The sequence below is a fragment of the Mus caroli genome, unplaced genomic scaffold, assembly GCF_978045245.1.
Source record: "Mus caroli unplaced genomic scaffold, Mus_caroli_1 scaffold_19, whole genome shotgun sequence".
NCBI classification, from domain to species: domain Eukaryota; kingdom Metazoa; phylum Chordata; class Mammalia; order Rodentia; family Muridae; genus Mus; species Mus caroli.
In genome coordinates this window covers 26420617-26439679 of record NW_028227274.1, presented here as the reverse complement: position 1 = coordinate 26439679, position 19063 = coordinate 26420617, and positions in this window count along the sequence as shown.

Genomic DNA, 19063 nt, shown 5'->3' with positions numbered 1-19063 from the left:
GAGTGTTGCAACACTCCAAATGAGAATGCCTCATTCAGAGCAGCATTTGTTCTAATAACCCTCCAGGAAGGAGCTCTTGATCTAGTTCTCTCAAAAAACCATGTCTAATATCTCAATGACAGTATACTGAAAATGATTTTGTATTTTAGACACTATTCCCCACAAAGGACAATGTGAACATTACTCCACCCTTCCCTTCTTGTTCCAGGAACCACCCCTACCCTTAACACTGAGACATGTCTCCTCTTTTAGAGTGTTGCCAGTCCATTCTATGGTCCTCCTTCAACCATCAGTGAGTGTTTGCCAATCACTCACTGTCTCAATATTTTCCCTTTAAAATTATTTTGACAAAAATGTACTCTCCTCTCTAACACCTTTGGATCCCTGTGAAATAAGACAGGTTCTCTGGCATGTGCATTTGTGACTCATCAGCCTCTATAGTTTGCCTCCGAGAAAGGTTCCTTCAACAGTTATTTTAGAATACAGTGCCAGTCTGCTATCTCTTATGGTGTCTGTATTCTGGACACTGAGCCTGAGCAAAAGAGATATATGTCAAAGAGTCAAAAATCAACTGCTAAATCAGTGAGTGGTTGAATATTTGGGTTTATTTTTTATTTGAGCCAGGGCTCCCTAGCTAGCTGAGGCTGCTCTTGAAGCCAGTTGTCCTCATGTCTCAGCCTCCTAATGGATGAGATCAGGTGAACCAGACCAATGCATATGCACTTGCTTTTGTTTGTCCAAGAATTTCTGGGCTGCCTTATATCTTTTGATTTTGTGAGTATTGATTTGGGAGGATAGGGGCAATTTCACTATCTAGTGGGTCACATTAGCTTATTGTGTCTTCAAATAATCTTAATAACAATAAGAGAACTTTAATATTGTATTCTCTGGCATATGATCCTATGAAATAGATATCTATTTATTGAACAAGACAGGTTTTCTCTTTAGTGTCTACAAACATCCACATGTCAAAGTTTGACAACTTTTTTTTTTTTTTTTTTTTTTTTACAAAATCCATTTATTAGTGAAGGTGCTGTTCTGGATTAGTTTATTTATCCCCTTGCTAGAAAGCTACAATCTTCACCATTGTTGAATAACTGCTTCAATTTGTAATTCCAAATTCTGGCATTCAAATGCTGTGTCAAATAGGAGTTTGATACCTTCCTTCTGAAATTTCCTAAAAAGGCTTTCTTTGATCTTCAAACAGGAAAATTTGTTTTGGAAGATTCATTGAGCAAAGATTTTACTTAAACATGAACAAATGGATCTTGAAGGTCCAAACCTGAACCTAGGTATCAGCTACAGTGTTTACCCTGTGTCATACATGAATATAGGTACTAGGAAGCAACTATCTTCAGGGACTGTATCATAGATAATCACTTAAGCAGACAACACAAGAGAATAAAGATTAAATCTACTAAAACTATACAGAGGACAATAGCCTGACTATTCAGTAAGATCAGCACAAATAAGTCAGTCTCTTGGTTCCAAAAAAGACCAATAGAAGTATCATGCCACTCAAAATTGTAGTGGCAAATCCCCCAAAAGTTTATTGTGATAGTCTTATCAATGAGAACACCCCGTTAATTTCCACTAATTATAAAATTGTCTGATCAGAAAGAGAATTGCTCAGTCCAATGGATGGTTGTGAGCATCCACTTCTGTATTTGTCAGGCACTGGCAGAGCCTCTCAGGAGAGAGCTATATCAGGCTCCTGTCAGCAAGCCTGTGTTGGCATCCACAATAATGTCTGGATTTGGTAATTGTATATGGGATGGATCCCCAGGTGGGGCAGTCTCTGGATGATCATTTCTTCTTGTCTCTGTAACTTCTTCCATGGGTGTTTTTTTCCAGTGAAGGAGCTAGAGAAAGGACCTAAGGAACTGAAGGGCTTTGTAGCCCCATAGGAGGAACAACAATATGAACTAATCAGTACCCCCAGAGCTCCCAGGGACTAAACAACTAATCAAAGTGTATACATGGTGGGACTCTAGCTATACATGGACATGGCTCCAGCTGCATATGTAGCAGAGGATGACCTCAGTGGGAGGAGAGGCCGTTGGTCCTGTGAAGGCTCTATGCCCCAGTGTAGTGGGATGCCAGGGCCAGAAAGTAATAGTGGGTGGGTCGGTGAACAGCGGGAGGGGGAGGGAAGAGGGAGGAAGGGGAGGAGGTTTTCGTTGTTATTTTTTTCCAACTTTTATTAACATATATTAAATTAAACGCAATGATGGGGTTTATCATGGCATTTCATAATGGGTTTTGATCATTTTCACCCTTATTACTATCTCTGGACAGACCACAACTGAACTCTGTGGACAGACATACAGACAGAACTCACAGTGTAGTAAGAAATATAGTTCTCTCTAACTCTGCATGCACAAGGGTGCTAAAACTCCCTTCCCTGCCTGATGCTTCCACACATGATGTTTAAATCAACAAATAAAGCTGAGGAGAAGGTGTTTGGGCTCTGGGAAAGAAGAAGCCAAACATGAAGGAAAATAGAAATTAGTGGACAAGTTATCTAAATATTTATAACCTCAGAAAAATATTTGGTTTGATTTTGAGGCAAATAAACAACATTGTGGCTTGTGTGTGTGTGTGTGTGTGTGTGTGTGTGTGTCGGGGGTAATCCTTGTCTCATTGGTGAGGACGAGTGAAATGGAAAACATGGTGAGGTGAGCCATCAGCTTTAAGTGGTGGCTGAAGAGACTGCACTTTACAAGCCCAGGGGCGAGCCAGCAAGCCAGGGAAGCAAGACCTCGTTACCTTCTTCTTCTTTTTTTTTTCTTTTATGTAAACATTTATTCATTACCAATATGTCTACTTGCTCAATTATTATATTTCCTTTTTAGCTATTTTTTTCTTTTTTTTAATTAGGTATTTTCCTCATTTACATTTCCAATGCTATCCAAAAAGTCCCCAATACACTCCCCCTCCCCACTCCCCTATCCACCCACTCCCACTTTTTGGCCCTGGCGTTCCCCTGTACTGGGGCATATAAAGTTTGCAAGTCCAATGGGCCTCTCTTTCCAGTGATGGCTGACTAGGCCATCTTTTGATAATTGACTTCCGATCCCTAATAAAATTGATCACTGTGTTGTTTTATTAGAAAGTTGGCACAATCATCTGAACAGAGAGTGTAAGTGAGAGCCTTTCTTGACCAGGTGGACCTATGATGATGTCTATAGGGTCTCTAGAGTGGGAAGTCTCAGCCTGAAAGTAGACATCTTCCCCTAGAAGTTATACTTAACAGTAGGCATGTACTGTATCTCTATATTCTTGACACAGATATTGTGAGACTGGTGATTTTTTTTTTCAGTTATCAACATGTTGACTTTCACACTATGATGGACAGTAGGAAGTGTGAGCTGAATTAAATCCACTTCTCCCTTAAGTTGCTCTTTAAAAGGGTTTTTCTATTACAACTACAGACACTAAATTAGAAGTCATGAAAAGCCCCTGCCTGGAAAGAGTAGCCTTGCTTTTAGGGAACATGGAATGGTGCACTGAACAATAGATTCCCTGGGACAAGAGTCTCATATAGCATAGCTCTATATCTTTTAGGATTCTGTCCTGTGGAGTGTGGAATATAATATATATTCTTGTGAAACAACTCTTTCACTACAAAAAGCCAAGTGTGTGCTTTTCAAGTGGTCAGTGGTTAGCTAATGCATTGATTTTTGATGAGGAGCATGATTCTTAAACCTCTAGTGCATGGAATTTAAGGGTAAAATGAATTTCTTGGAAGAGCTTGTGGAGTTATTGGGAGTTTGTTCATTTGGTAGAGTATTTGTCCCAACATGTATGAAGCTCTGGGTTTCCTTTTCAGAAACTCATTAAAAATCTGGGTATGGGGATGCACACCTAATCTCAGCATTGGAGTGTTAGAAGCAAGATCAAAAGTTCAAGGTCTATTTAAACAAAGCCTCCTCAGTGTACCCAATGCTTGCCTAGGCCACCTTGTCACAGAAGAGGAAAGACAAGAAGGAACTATAGACCATTTGACGCTGAAGATTGGTAAGAGACCTGAGGTGATATACAATGATTGAGCATGAAGATAAGGAACCCCTGAACAGAGCACCAGAGGGAGAAGAGAACCCAGTCTACCTCAGACAGATTCAGAGTACAAAGATTCCTGGAATATTCTGTGAGGAAAATGAGAGGCCTTGCTTTACTGCTATGGAATAACTTCAATTTAAATAGATTAAGGGTTTTCAGAATGTTTGTCTGTAAGTTAATCTACAAATACCACTTACGTCTCCCTTTGCCCCATTGGTTATGTCTGAGCTCTGTTTCATGTGGGCATGGCATTTTCAAATCAAGGATTTAAAGTTTAGTTGTGAATTTTCTTGCCATGGTTCACATCTCTGCCTTCCTTACCAAGTCGATAAAATTATAAGGTTATTAATTCATGTTCCCTTCTAGCCTTATAAAGTTCTACATGCAAGCTCATTGTCCAAACACATAAAATGTCTTAAATCCTCCACGTTACACACTGCAGTGGGTTTTAAACAGCCAGTGGGATGGGTTGTTGAGGAGGGAGCTGCTTTTACAGCCTTACTGATTTAGTTGAAGCTAGAAACACCAAAGGCTTTGAAAAGCTACAAACTTTCCTGAAAGAAAGCATTACCATGCTGGCCATCACTTCTTTCCCATGACATTCATAAAGAATAACTCCCAGGGTTTAATCATGGTCCCCTCAGGACATTTGTGAATCATAAAACATTTTGTTTTGGGTGCAACAAAACAGCACCGCATCTTCCTTTTCTGAGGATTGCCAGTACCTATGCATTTCTAAGAACTCTGGAATTTTAAAATATTTCTCTGTATATGTCCAATAACCACTTAAAATTATAATGTGATTATCCATTAATTAATATACTAAAGATTTTAAAGTATATGAGTGCACATGAGTAGAGTGATTTTCAAGATTAATCTGTAAACAATATTGCTAGCTGCCTATTCTTATAGGAAAATACATGCAAAGCTCTTTGGCTTCTGATAGTACAAAGAGGTGAACCAGTCTGTCCAAGAACAACAATTTTCCTCAAATTGTGAATACCCTACCCCTTAATACACTGGCTGCAAGCAAAGTAGGGCAGACAAGATGATCAGAAGCAATAAATGGAAACCATTGAGAGAGTTCATTGCCCCTTACATCTTCTACTTCTCATAAAGATGAGGGTTATCCTTGACCGTACCTATCCAGAGAAAGAAATTAACTGCTAAGACAAGAGCCTTCAAATGCTAATGTTTGTGGTTGTCTTCTTCCATATTTGGAGATGAAGAGCAGAAAGGAGAAGAAGAAAGTCCATTTCTCTTAGGCTACTCTCAAACATTGCAGCAACCTGCAACGATGTTCCTAAATACTCTTTTCTGAGAAGACAAACCAGTTTTGCCCTTCAAGTGATAATAGATTATTTAAAGTGTTTGTGTGTTTTTTGTTTGTTTGAGTGTTTATTTGTCTCTGTGTTTCTGTCTGAGAATATCTGTGTATGTTGGTGCATATTTATCTGTATGCATTACGTACATTTGTGTATCTCTGTGTGTATCTGTATATCTGTACTGAGCTGCTTCTAAAAAGGGGGATCCGGTTCTTCAATAAACGTTACTAGGTTAATTCTATAACCATCAATACAAGTCCCTTCATTTAAGTAATAAATTAAACATTCCCTAGCTAGTATCATAGAGACCTTACCATCTCTCTCCCCTGTGACATGGCTAGCCCAAACATTGTGATCATTTCCTGAAAGGCCAAAGTATCTTCTATAGTGTTTTCTTCACTCCAGTTGTCTCTGTTCTCACCAACAGAGCTAGAGCAATAATTTTACAATATGCATAAAGTGATATCACTGGACTTACTCAAAGCTGACATGGTCTATCCTGCCACTTTTTACAAAATCTAACCATTGAATGTCAATCCAGATATTCTTCTTTTCACCCACCATAGAGTCTTACTCTCAGTCCAATTATTGACTGGATACACTAGCTTCCCAGGTAACTGAATAGTTAGATTAGGATTAATTGTGAATTATTTGTTCTAGCTTTGAGTCTGACTAGTGGAGTTATAGCCCAAATTATGACAGGATTTATTCTTTTACTCTATCCTTGCCTGGACAGAATTGTCTTCACTCCATTGAAGATTCTCCAAATAGTTTATTATGAATAATCCTTTCATGGAAAGAAAATACATCACCAACAGAAATTTCTTTTCTTTTTTTTTAATTAGATATTTTCTTCATTTACATTTCAAATGCTATCCCCAAAGTCCCCCCTATACACTTCCCCTGCCCTGCTCACCAACCCACCCATTCCTGCTTCCTAGCCCTGACATTCCCCTGTACTGGAGCATATGATCTTCGCAAGACCAAAGGCCTCTCCTCCAATTGATGGCCGACTAGGCCATCCTCTGCTACATATCCAACTATAGACACAGCACTGGTGAGTACTGGTTAGTTCATGTTATTGTTCCTCCTATAGGGTTGCAGACCTCTTTAGCTCCTTGGGTACTTTCTCTAGCTCCATCATTAGGGGCCCTTTGTTTCATCCAATAGATGACTGTGAGCATCCACTTCTGTATTTGCCAGGCACTGGCATAGCCTCACAAGAGACAGCTATATCAGGGTCCTGTCAGCAAAATTTTTCTAACATATGTAATAGTGTCTGTGTTTGGTCGTTGATTATGGTATGGATCCCTGGATGAGGCAGTCTCTGGATAGTCATTCCTTCCATCTCACCTACAAACTTTGTCTCTGAAATTCCTTCCACGGGTATTTTTTTCTTCATTCTAAGAAAGAGCGAAGTATCCACACTTTGGTTTTCTTTCTTCTTGAGTTTCATGTGTTTTGCAAATTGTATCTTGGATATTCTAAGTTTCTGGGCTAATATCCACTTATTAGTGAGTGCATATCATGTGTGCTCTTTTGTGATTGGGTAACCTCACTCAGTTTGATATCCTCCAGGTGCATCCATTTGCTTAAGAATTTCATGAATTCTTTGTTTTTAATAGCTGAGTTGTACTCCATTGTGTAAATGTACCACATTTTCTGTATCCATTCCTCTGTTGAGGGACATTTGGGTTCTTTTCCACTTCTGGCTATTATAAATAAGGCTGCTATGAACATAGTGGAGCATGTGTCCTTGTTACAAGTTGGAACATCTTCTGGGTATATGCCCAGGAAAGGTATTGCTGGATCTTCCTGTAGTACTATGTCCAATTTTCTGAGGAACCACCAACCTGATTTCCAGAGTGGTTGTACCAGCTTGCAATCCCACCAACAATGGAGGAGTGTTCCTCTTGGCTTGTTTGGTGGGTCTTGGATTGGCTGAACCTGTGGACTTCGAACACAAGGAAGGCTTCTCCAGGAGATTAGATGCATATTTCTTTAGAGGGAGACCTACTCCATTGTTCCAGCATAGCAGATCTTGATGAGAAGAGGCAGTCCATTGATTTTAGGTATTTATTGTAGAAAGGCAGAGAGAGGGAGAAAATAGGGAAGTAGAGGCTGGCCATGGCCACATGGAGAGAGGGAAGAAGGGAATGCAGAGATAAGGGAAGCAAGAGGGCCAGAGAGAAGTAAGGGGGAGGCAGGAGTAAGAGAATAAGAGCAAGAGAGAGAGAGAGAGAGAGAGAGAGAGAGAGAGAGAGAGAGAGAGAGAGAGAGAGAGTAGTGGGTAAACAACCCTTTTTTATAGTGGGCTGGCTGACCTACCTGGCTGTTGCCAGGTAACTGTGGAGGTGAGTCCAGACAGAATACCAGGGACTTGGGTCATTGCCCTACATGACTGGTGGTCATAAAATTAGTGGAGATGGGTCCTTGTGTAAGGAGACCAGTGTCTGGGAGCACAGAAAACTGTCCTTCTTTCCCTTGCAAAGTTACCTGTTGGGTCTCCAGGGTTTAAACCTAGCTTAACCAGAAAACAGGCTGCCTTTCATGGTTCCACATTGCCTGATTTGAGAAGGGGGCATATTTGAATTACTATGCAAACTCAAGTCTGATAAATATATTGGAAAACTTTGACCAAGTAAGAAAACCTGAATTCTATCTCCAACCACTTCTAATTGAGCCTAGTCTAATTGTACAATATATCCATCTATAAATAGGGAAAGCATCTTGGGATACTGCACTGAGAAAAACAATACACCTTAGTGAGAGACTCACAGCACTAGTCCAGATCTGCTAAGATAGCCTTATCATCATACCATCCTCTTGCTAAGGAGGTGAATGATGTAGTTGTGCTGATGTGGAACACCACCAACAAGGAACTTACTCATCCAGTTCTCTGTTAAGTGCACTTAGATAATAATGGTTAGAGGTACCATGACTACGGAAACATCTGATGACCATGTCTTAGATGGAACTGAGTGAAATGTCTACTCATAATAGTTTGTATTTCAGTCACTTCCTCCAAAGGTCTTAACACTGAGAAACAAGCACCTATTTCATGACTTCACTTTCCCATATAAATATTACTCACCTCTTTCTTTTCTTGCAAGACAATGCCAGTGCAGGATTGATCCCCACAGCACAAGTTTGACAAATCTAAACCCTCAGGAGTGCATTAATGAGGTCCAGGCTGAGCACTCTTTCTGAAGTAGAAGGTGGCATCACTCAAGTTTTCATTGATAATAATTATCAACACAAGATTAGGACATTTCATTTTAGAGTAGCTGTTAGCTGTTCCTTAAACAAAGTTCATACTATAAGATATTTACATGTTCCTCCTCCTACTTTTTCTTCTCTCTCTCTCTCTTTCTTTCTTTCTTTCTTTCTTTCTTTCTTTCTTTCTTTCTTTCTTTCTTTCTTCCTTCCTTCCTTCCTTCCTTCCTTCCTTCCTTCCTTCCTTCCTTCCTTCCTTCCTTCCTTCCTTCCTTTCTTTCTTTCTTTCTTTCTTTCTTTCTTTCTTTCTTTCTTTCTTTTTTTCTTTTTAAGACATGGTTTCTCTGTATAGTCCTGGCTGTCCTGGAACTCACTTTGTAGACCAGGCTGGCATCCAACTCAGAAATCCGCCTGCTGCTGCCTCCCGAGTGCTGGAATTAAAGGCATGCACCACCACTGCCCGGCAACATGTTTCTTCTTGAGAACCAGGGCAATCCTTTTAAAAAGGGGAGTTAACATTTTTAGTAGGTTTTAGAACCAAAATAGTCTTTAATTTTTTAGGATGCCTTTAAAGTCTCTGGAATGTGAGATTGTCCTTATTTATTTAATTATGGAAGGACTCCATTGTTGGAGTTTGGAGATATATTTTCTAGAAACCAGCATGTAGCCATTTGGTTTTGATGCTTTTTTCTTTCCCAGCTTGTCCAGAGGGGAAGCAACCTTCCAGAAAAACTTGGAAGTTTCTGTCAATCAAGAAGTTAAAGGTTGTGTATCGCCAACCGAGCTCTTCAACATTCCCATTGCCATCTGGTCAGGGCCTTCACTTCAGCTTGCTCTGAAGCCTTTTAGATTCAAGGGGACACTTACTTACCAGTCCCTTCCCAGTAATCACACACACACACAAAATACATTGGTAAGACCAGTAAGAATTAAAGTAAATGGTGTGACATAAAAAGGACTTCAAACAGGATTAATAATTCTGCAATTTGTTATCCGAAGTCAATTTTTTTCCACTTGCAGAGCAAAACTGCCCAGTGGGTTCACTGGCTTACTCCTTATTAGGTAGGTATATATCACTTTTATTGTTTTACATTTTATAGTTTATTAAAAAAAGACATTATTCATGAATAAAACATTTTGGCTTCAGGCTTCCATACAGAGAGTTGGTCAGAGAGGTTATCCAGCTTCTGTTTTAAAACAATAATAAAACACAAAAGTGTAATCAGCACATAGTTAGATGGCTTAGCAGTATGTGTGGTGCAGAGCTCCCTGCCTGACATCCATTCCATTGTGGATCTTCTCTCTAGACATGTTCTTCCTGAGGATAGCGCTCTCTCTCTTTCTTGAGGATCTTTCTATAATCTGACTTACTCTGGTTTGTATTTGATTATTATGTCATCTCTTTATATAAATATTCTTTACATGAGATAACAGTACCTTAACAGGATACACGTCATTACTCAGGAATTTGTGACTGAGACCAAGATGGGCACAGTTAGTTCTTATGTTGTTTCATTCACTCCTGACTTTGGATTTCCTTTATTACATATCATCAACAGTAAACTAAAACACACAAGTAACATTGGCTTGAATTTGTTTATTACTTTGGATGGCATGCATGTGCTAGCGCTATTACAGAGAAGGAGAATTCTGTGACCAAAAGGAAGCCCCACCTGGGCATTGTGCCATACAACTGGAATCCCATCATTTGGAAAGTAGACATAGAAGTGTGAGTTCCAGACCAGCCTGAATTACTAGTATAGTCTCTTCAATGAATCCCACTTCCCTCAAGGAATTCCCAGCTATGATTCAAGGTCACTGGGCTAGGAAACAAGGAGGAGAGCAATATAAGTTTAGATCATATTTCTGTTTATATCACAAAACAAGAGTAAGATAGGAAATTGAAATCCTCAGGGCAATGAATGCTTTATTTCAATTTAATGATTATCAAAAGTGCTTTGTTTTTGCCTCTGACTTTAATTATTTTAAGTTTTCATATTGTTAATCTCCAATTTTAATTTGTCTTAATAAATTAGAAAACTAACAAAATAATGAACTTGTTCAAAATTAGAGAGGAATTACATTGACATTGGACCAAAAACTAGCTGGTTGTTTCATCTCTGTGCAATTTTAAAGTAATTGTACTATTTTCATTAGTATTTCACACAAATATCTACATATTATTAGGAAGAAGGTAGCATATCAGAATATTTGGTAGATTGTTCATTAAGCAACTGACTGTAAAACCACAAAAATATATTCTCTGTAAAATAAAAGAATTGTATTGACAAGATAGGAATTGCTTCTCATAAATCACTAAAATTATTATTATTACACAATAGATCACATGTTTAAATGGACCCCAGTGTAACTTAATTCTGTATGCATGGGGCAAATGAATCATCTTGTATTTTGTTTAATTTTTATTTCAAGATGGAACATGATAGTCAAACAGTTACTCAAACAATATTCAATTCAATCAATCAACGTTATCATTGTTTTTCACTAGATGGGATTTACATGGGAATATAGAGATTAACTCCAAATATATACATATATAGTCTGCACTGCCTCATATATGATGAAAAATCTAATCATAAATTCTAAATTAGGGTAAAATTTGGAAATTCAAAGCTATGAGGGCTATCAGATCCCAAGCAAGATGGCTTACAATGAAAAAGGAGGAAATATTGCACAGTTAGCATTAACAGTCTTATAATGTGAGTTGACAATCCCTCTATATAGAACTAATATTTAATAGTCTTGCAGCAACTCACACATCTATAAAAAGCTTTCTTTTTGTTTCGATCTCATTAGAATTGCTTTGATTCTCCTGAGAAAATGCAGAGTCCCCTGTGCTTCAGCTCCCCTGGAGTAGCTAAACATCTGTTTTGGCTGAAATGTTGCTGAATATCATGCAACTAAATCAATATTGATATATCTATAAACAAATCATATAACCAACAGAACACTTTGAGAAGCATAAAACTGATGTATCATCTGCTATTTAAGTCAATAGTCTTTAAAAGATAAAATGCCCAGGGTCATCCTGCAAAAACACCTAATATGTGTTGTGCCATTTTGTTTCAAAAGATTTTACATTAGAATTTGAAAAGATTAGAAACTGCTAAGCCTTTTGGCCCAAAACTACAATAAGTTAACATAGGAAGGTTGTCATTCTCTTATGGTTCATATGGAAATACACTTGTTGCTTCACAGACTTAAAATATGCAAATCAAATAAAACATCATAGAATGAAATGACATGAGCAGTTCTGTGTAGTTAGCTAGATCAAAAACATTTCTTTCAAACAATCATATTAGATCTTTATGATGGTGGGTGGGAACCATAGGAAATCTGGTTAAACACTGAATGTTTAGTTTTTGGCACATTCTCATTTAAATGATAGGATGTAGCTGAATTCAGAAGAATTATATGTAGAAGCCTGTTAACCAGTCTGCTATAGAAGATAACAGTGTTTAAATTGTATCTGTAGTTATAAGGCATGGGAGAATATGCAAAGTCAAAAAAGCCATGCTTCCAATGCTGGAAATTAGTCTTGAATTTGCTTCACTTAAATAGAAATTTGAAGTTTTGTTCCCCCTTCTAAGAAGGACAGAAGTATACACACTTTGGTCTTCCTTCTACTTGAGCTTCATGTGTGGTCTGTGAATTGTATATTACCCAATTGTATATTCCGAGCTTCTGGGATAATATCCACTTATCAGTGAATGCAGACCATGTGTATTCTTTTGTGATTGGGTTACCACACTCAGGATGATATCCTCCAGATCCATCCATTTGCCTAAGAGTTTCATAAATTCATTGTTTTTAATATCTGAGAACAACTCTGTTGGAAAATGTACTACATTTTCTGTATCCATTCCTCTGTTGAGGGACATATGGGTTATTTCCAGCTTCTGGCTAATATAAATAAGGCTGCAATTAACACAATGTAACATGTGTTCTTATTATATGTTGGAGCATCTTCTGGCTGTATGTTCAAGAGTGGTGTAGCTGGGTCCTCTGGTAGGACTATGTTCAATTTTCTGAGGAAATACCAGACTGATTTCCAGAATGGTTGTACCAGCTTGCAATCCCACCAGCAATGAAAGAGTGTTCCTCTTTCTCCACATCCTCACCAGCATCTGCTATCACCTGAGTTTTTGATCTTAGCCATTCTGACTGGTGTGAAGTGGAATCTCAGGGTGGTTTTGATTTGCATTTCCCTGATGACTAAGGATGCTGAACATTTCTTTAGGTGCTTCTCAGCTATTTGGTATTCCTTAGTTGAGAATTCTTTGTTTAGCTCTATACCCCATTTTTTATAGAGACAAAGTATGGAGCAGAGACTGAAATAAAGGACATCCAGAGATGGCCCCACCTGGTGATCCATCCCATAAACAGTTACAAACCCAGACACTAATGTGGATGCTAACAAGCACTAGCTGACAGGAGCCTGATATAGTTATCTCCTGAGAGGCTCTGCCAGTGCCTGACAAATACAGAGGTAGAGACTCTTAGCAAACCATTGGACTGAGCACAGAGTCCCCAATGGAGGAGCTAAAGAAAGGACCCAAGGAGCTTAAGGGCTTCACAGCCCCATAGGATGAACAACAATATGAACCAACCAGTACCCCTGGGGCTCCCAGGGACTAAACCACCAGCCAAAGAATACACATGGAGGGATCCATGGCTCCAGCCACATATATAACAGAGGATGGCCTTGTTGGTCATCAATAGGAGGAAAGGCTCTTGGCCCAGTGTAGTCTTTATGCCCCAGTGTAGTGGAATGCCAGTACATGGAAGCAGGAGTGAGTGGGTTGTTGATCTGGTACAGGGGAGATGGGATAGGGGGTATTTATAGGGGAAACCAGGAAAGGGGATAACATTGGAAATGTAAATAAAGAAAATTTTTAAGGAAAAAAAGAAATTTGAAGTTTGTTGTAAAGTATCCACATATGTACACATATTTATTTTAAAATCATAGATCCATGATTAAACATTTACCAAACCTATTCTTCTATGTATCTGTGTAAGTGGATAAATAACACAGGAGTGTTTTGTCTTTGTGATGTATGCTATGAATCAAGATCCAATTCACTTTTTGAAATAGTGTCTCACCATTTAGCCCATGTTAGTCTTAAAACTCATCCTGCTCCTATTGCAAACTCCTGAGCACTGGGCTTACAGTGCTACATCATGAGTTCCAGCAAGAGGCCACATTTTTAAAACAACAGAACATAAGCCACAGTTTTAACACAGAGTGGAACATAGAAAGTATATATAAAATAATATATGAATAGTTTACTAATGCTTTAATAAAAGCATAAATATTACCAGAAAAACTGGCCATTTGTTATAAAAGAGATCCTTAGATCATAAAATTGCATGTAATTTCCTTGTAAATTCTATTTAGCTTTTTCTAAATTCCCTTACAAAACCATTATCTATATTTATAAATATGAAAGCTATTAATATATATGTAGATGGTATCAGATAACAGTACAGGTAGAATATGAACATCTTTGGAGACATTTTAAGAAGTTGTATTTTATTTCATTATGAGAAATAAAAGGTAATTTTTCTATAATTAGTGTTATAATATAGTTGGTGTGTATATAGGTAATTCAAAATTGATTGACTAGATTCTAACATTGAAGGATTACATATAGCATAGCCAAAAAAAATCTTAAAATTTTTGATAGAAGTCAAGAAATAATATTCATGATGGCTTGAGTTAAGGACTGGTAGAGATGGAAAAGCTTGCAGCTTTTTGACATATTTGCATATATATTTAATTGGACTATAAAAATTTAGAATGTGAAGGAAATAGCCGTATGGTTGTAGGCTTTTAATATTAGCATCTGGGGCAAAATTAGGAAGAGGATGGGCTGGAAGGTTTTGAGAATTTTAAGCATACAGAACCATTGGGTGTTCTATGCTAAGAAGACACTGGAATGGTATATTTGGAGCTCATGGTGATCTCAGCAGAAGCACATACATGAAAAAACGGCAACATATATTCATCACAAATTAAGCCCTGCAATGTGGCTGCTTTCACTGCACAGACATCTGGTTTTATTACAGTTTTCCCAAAATGTCTTGTTGTGTATCGAGGATACTGTGGAATGAAGAAAGCCAGCATCAGTTTTTAAATTCTTCATGAGTACGCATAACATTAAATGATTTCAGAAAGGGACATAACTTGGTATGTTATAAAACCTAGATGCAATTTATATGCATATATATACATATATATGTATATATATGCATTTCATGTATATATGCATTTCATATATATATGCATTTCATATATATATATATATACATATATATATAAGCATTCACATATTTAGAGCTATTGTGAATGATCAAATTCTGACAATAAATTTAATAATTATATAAATCGAGTAAAACAAGTAATAAAATTTTGTTTTATAACAGAAAATAGATTCCAGAAGTGTGTTACTATATGTATGAAATATAAAATAATACTAAGAGAGAACCTGCTGTTCTGGTTCTCTCTTACTCAGTATATTTTCTAGTCCCACTCTATTACCTTCAATTTTTTTATACTGTCAAGTCATATTTTGTTGTCTATACATGCCATGCTGATGCTACCCAGTCATCAGGTGTAGGACATTAAGGTTGTTTATCTTTCCTTGCTATTGGAAAGAGACTAACTGATGAATAGTTACAGGCAATTTGTGACTGCTAAGAAAACGTAAGTTAGCCATTCTCAGGAGTGAGCATCATAATCAGTTATGCAGTACCAAATGATTAGTCCTAAAAGCATATAGAGTCAAGCAACACTCAGTGCAATCCTAAATTTGAGACAGAATGGAAACATGGGGCTTGGCTTGATAGAAGGAAGAGGTGGGGGGAAATGGTATAAATACATTACACATTCATGAAATTTAGAAAAGAAACATAAATCAAAGTTTAATGAATACATAAAAAATAATAACAGAAGAAAACTGTTTGTGGTGATGGAAATTTACAAAAATCCTTTATTTTTCTATATTCTTTCAAGAGATTTAAATACTTTCTCTAGCGAAATATCTACACACATAAAAAATCTCATGCAGAGATTGAACCTATGTGTCCTTCCTGCCATCTGCTGACAACATTACTGCTTTGGCCAATGGAGTAGATCAGAAGGTATTTTGTTTGATTTCATTTTTTGTTATTTTTCTATTGTTTTTACTATACACCATAGCCAAGGCTACTTTAAAAATATTTAATTCAGGGATTGCTTACAGTTTGAGAGGATCTTTCAGTAACTATTTGGAACATGACAGCATGCAGGCAGGCATGGTGTTGGAGCAGTAGCTGAGTTTACAACTGGTTGACAGGTGTAACAGAAACAGAGAGAGAGAGAGAGAGAGAGAGAGAGAGAGAGAGAGAGAGAGAACTAATTGGGAAAGATGTGGACTTTTGAAACCTCAAAATCTTTCCTCAGTCACAAAACTCTCCCGAGGCCACACCTCCTTATTCTCCCTAACCTTGGTAGTTCTACCAATTGCAGACAAATCATTCAAATATTTGCACCTCTTGGGGACATTCTCAATAAGACCACCACATCTTTTAAGGCTAACTCCCAAAAGTTGGCTGACTTCGCTGAATAGGACTTGTATGTTTTATAAATCCCTCACCTAAAAACATACATGAATTTTTACTATTATAAGTCAGCATGGCAGACACATATTTGTTATCCCAGCACTCAGGGGGTGGGGGTGGTGGGGCTGAGGAAAGAGAATCTACAAATGTTCAAGATACCAAGGTCTACATGACCTACATATTGATTGGAGGCCAGGCTGAGTTTTACATTGAGTTTAAAGCCCACCTGTGATATGTAGTGAGAGCTGGATCAAGAAATAGGAAAAGCTTTGAAAAAAAAGAAAGAAAGAAAGAAAGGAAGAAAGAAAGAAAGAAAGAAAGAAAGAAAGAAAGAAAGAAAGGAAGAAAGAAAAGGAAATCCAAGAGGTGTAACTACTTGCTGTTAGATACTAGAGAAAACAGATGCCAAATAGCAACTAGAGTTAAATAGCAGGTAAGAGACTTTGAAAAGGCATTTTGAATCAATGTTGAATTTTCCTTAGACAAATGTTTTTTTTTCCTGAAGAAGCCTCTGAATTATAAAGAATGCACATAGATCAAACACATTATAAATTATTTAAGATTTCAACCAAGAAGATCTGTGATTAAAATTAAATATTTATTTTCAATTATTTTTGGAGTTGATTTAATACCAAAATTATTAACTCAATTGTATCTTCCCTTTCACACTACAATCAGGAACAAATTCAATTCATTAATCTTGTAACATGTATTTTATATGTTCCTGGAGGCTCTAGAAATGTAATAAGCAAAGAAAACAAAATAGAAAGTATAAACATTGCAAAAGGAAGAAGTACACAGTTAATTTTCAAAGAACATGATTGCCTACCTAGAAAATCCAAAGAAATTTACAAGGCAATTACTTAGAACAAATAAGTAAATTTAGCAGGTCACAGGACAGAAGGCCAATATAAAAATCAATTTTATTTATGTGTACTAGGAGCAGACAATTTGAAAATGGAGTACAAATCAATATTATGTACCATAACATCAAAAACAAAATAGTAAAGAATAAATTTACAAAGCAAGGGAAATCCAAGAACTTTTGCAAATATCAATCTAGTTTGATGGGTCCATTTTAGATTTGAAGTGATTTTCATAATGTGAATATATTATAGAACTCAACATTATAAGCTTATACTTTTGGGGAAATCTATAGTATATGTTAGCAATTGAGAACTCCTTAAGGTTTCTTTCAAGTTAAAAAAAAAAGAATAGCACCATCAATGTTAGTGGAGCCACATCTATCAGATTGGAGATGGGACCGAAAATTACTGGAAATCAATAATGAAACCATAAATGAAGAACTAGATTTTGTCATCAAAAATCACAGTTTGACTTAAAGGATTTTAAATGCATTAAATATGGGGAAATTTGATTAGTAAAAGTAATGATGGCAATAAAATATGATCTACCAAATAAAGCAGAAATCCATGATTTCATATTGATTCACATGACTGACAATATGTGAATATGAAAGAAATCTCTTCCTTAGAGGCGGATATCACCAATAAACACAGAAGTAATAGAAAACCCACAAAGGGTTCTAAAATTAGTAGGTGAACATTGGATTAGATATAAGATGTTTCTGTATTCTCACAGTGTTTCCAGAAAAAAATCAATTACTTATTACAAAGGAGAAAATCATAACTTTACTGTAGAAAACCTGAGGGAATCCCATTTTAACAAAATCATTAAAGTAATATCAACAGCATGTTGTATCTATGGATATGAGTCTTGAGAAAAGAAGAAACCTAAGTCCTGAGCTACCGCAACAAAAATGTTCACCCAAGACTCCTTACAGAGAAGCAGCAGGGGTAGCAGCTTTATGAGGAATACTACAACATAATTGTCCCTATACAAGATGCGAGGTTAAAAAAGAGATAAAAGAACGCTAATATGAGAAAAGGGGATTTGAAAATCAAACATAACATGTGTATATATAATATACAGAACTGTTTTGTGAGGTGTTACAGGGGTCATTTAAAACCTAAAGTATACTACAGAAATATGATCATGGCCACCAGTTTTCAGTTTGAAAATTGCGTTGACAACAGAAGATAAAATACTTTTAATTACGATAATATTATTTACCATATTATTTCACTCTAATTAGGACTGTATATACTGTGTATAGCCACAAAAACAGTGTGATGCAGAAAGAGAGAAAAAATAATTAGGCATCTAAAGGAAACACAGAAACAAGTTATATAAGAGAATTTAAGAAAGTTTCTTGAATAAGTCTTACAAGTTATCTGTGTTTGAACTAATAGAATAATAAAAGTCACATACACACACACACAGAATAAAATTTTATCTTGAGGCTGTTGCTACCTTATTGAGTTGATGTACATGCATTACAATTCAGGAAAAATTGTCACACTGAACCCAAATAAGAGAACTAAGTAGTTTGAGTTCTCTCATTTAACAGAGCAAAAACAGATTTTTGGAATGTGATTGACAAGCTTTGGAAATTAATTTCACTTTCCCTGGGTGTCAATCATACCAATCATGCATCACCTCACATGGTTTAACTGCTACACCTTGGCCCTTGTTGCCACTGGAAATGAGAACTTAGTTTTGCCTTTGGGGCCTATTCCATCATTGGGTCCTCATGGAGACTGACAACTAGAGGGGCACATGAATGTATTTCTGGTCTATATGTGTCCATTGGGACCAGGCTTGAAATTATGATATGTTTCACATGCCTTCCAGAAACAGGTCTGGGATGGTAATGATCCTCCAGCCCTATTCATCTAAGTTGAAGGGAACCTGAGTCTGAATTCTTAGGAGAAAATTATCATCTTCTAACTGCTTTGGTCCTGTGAACTCAGCTT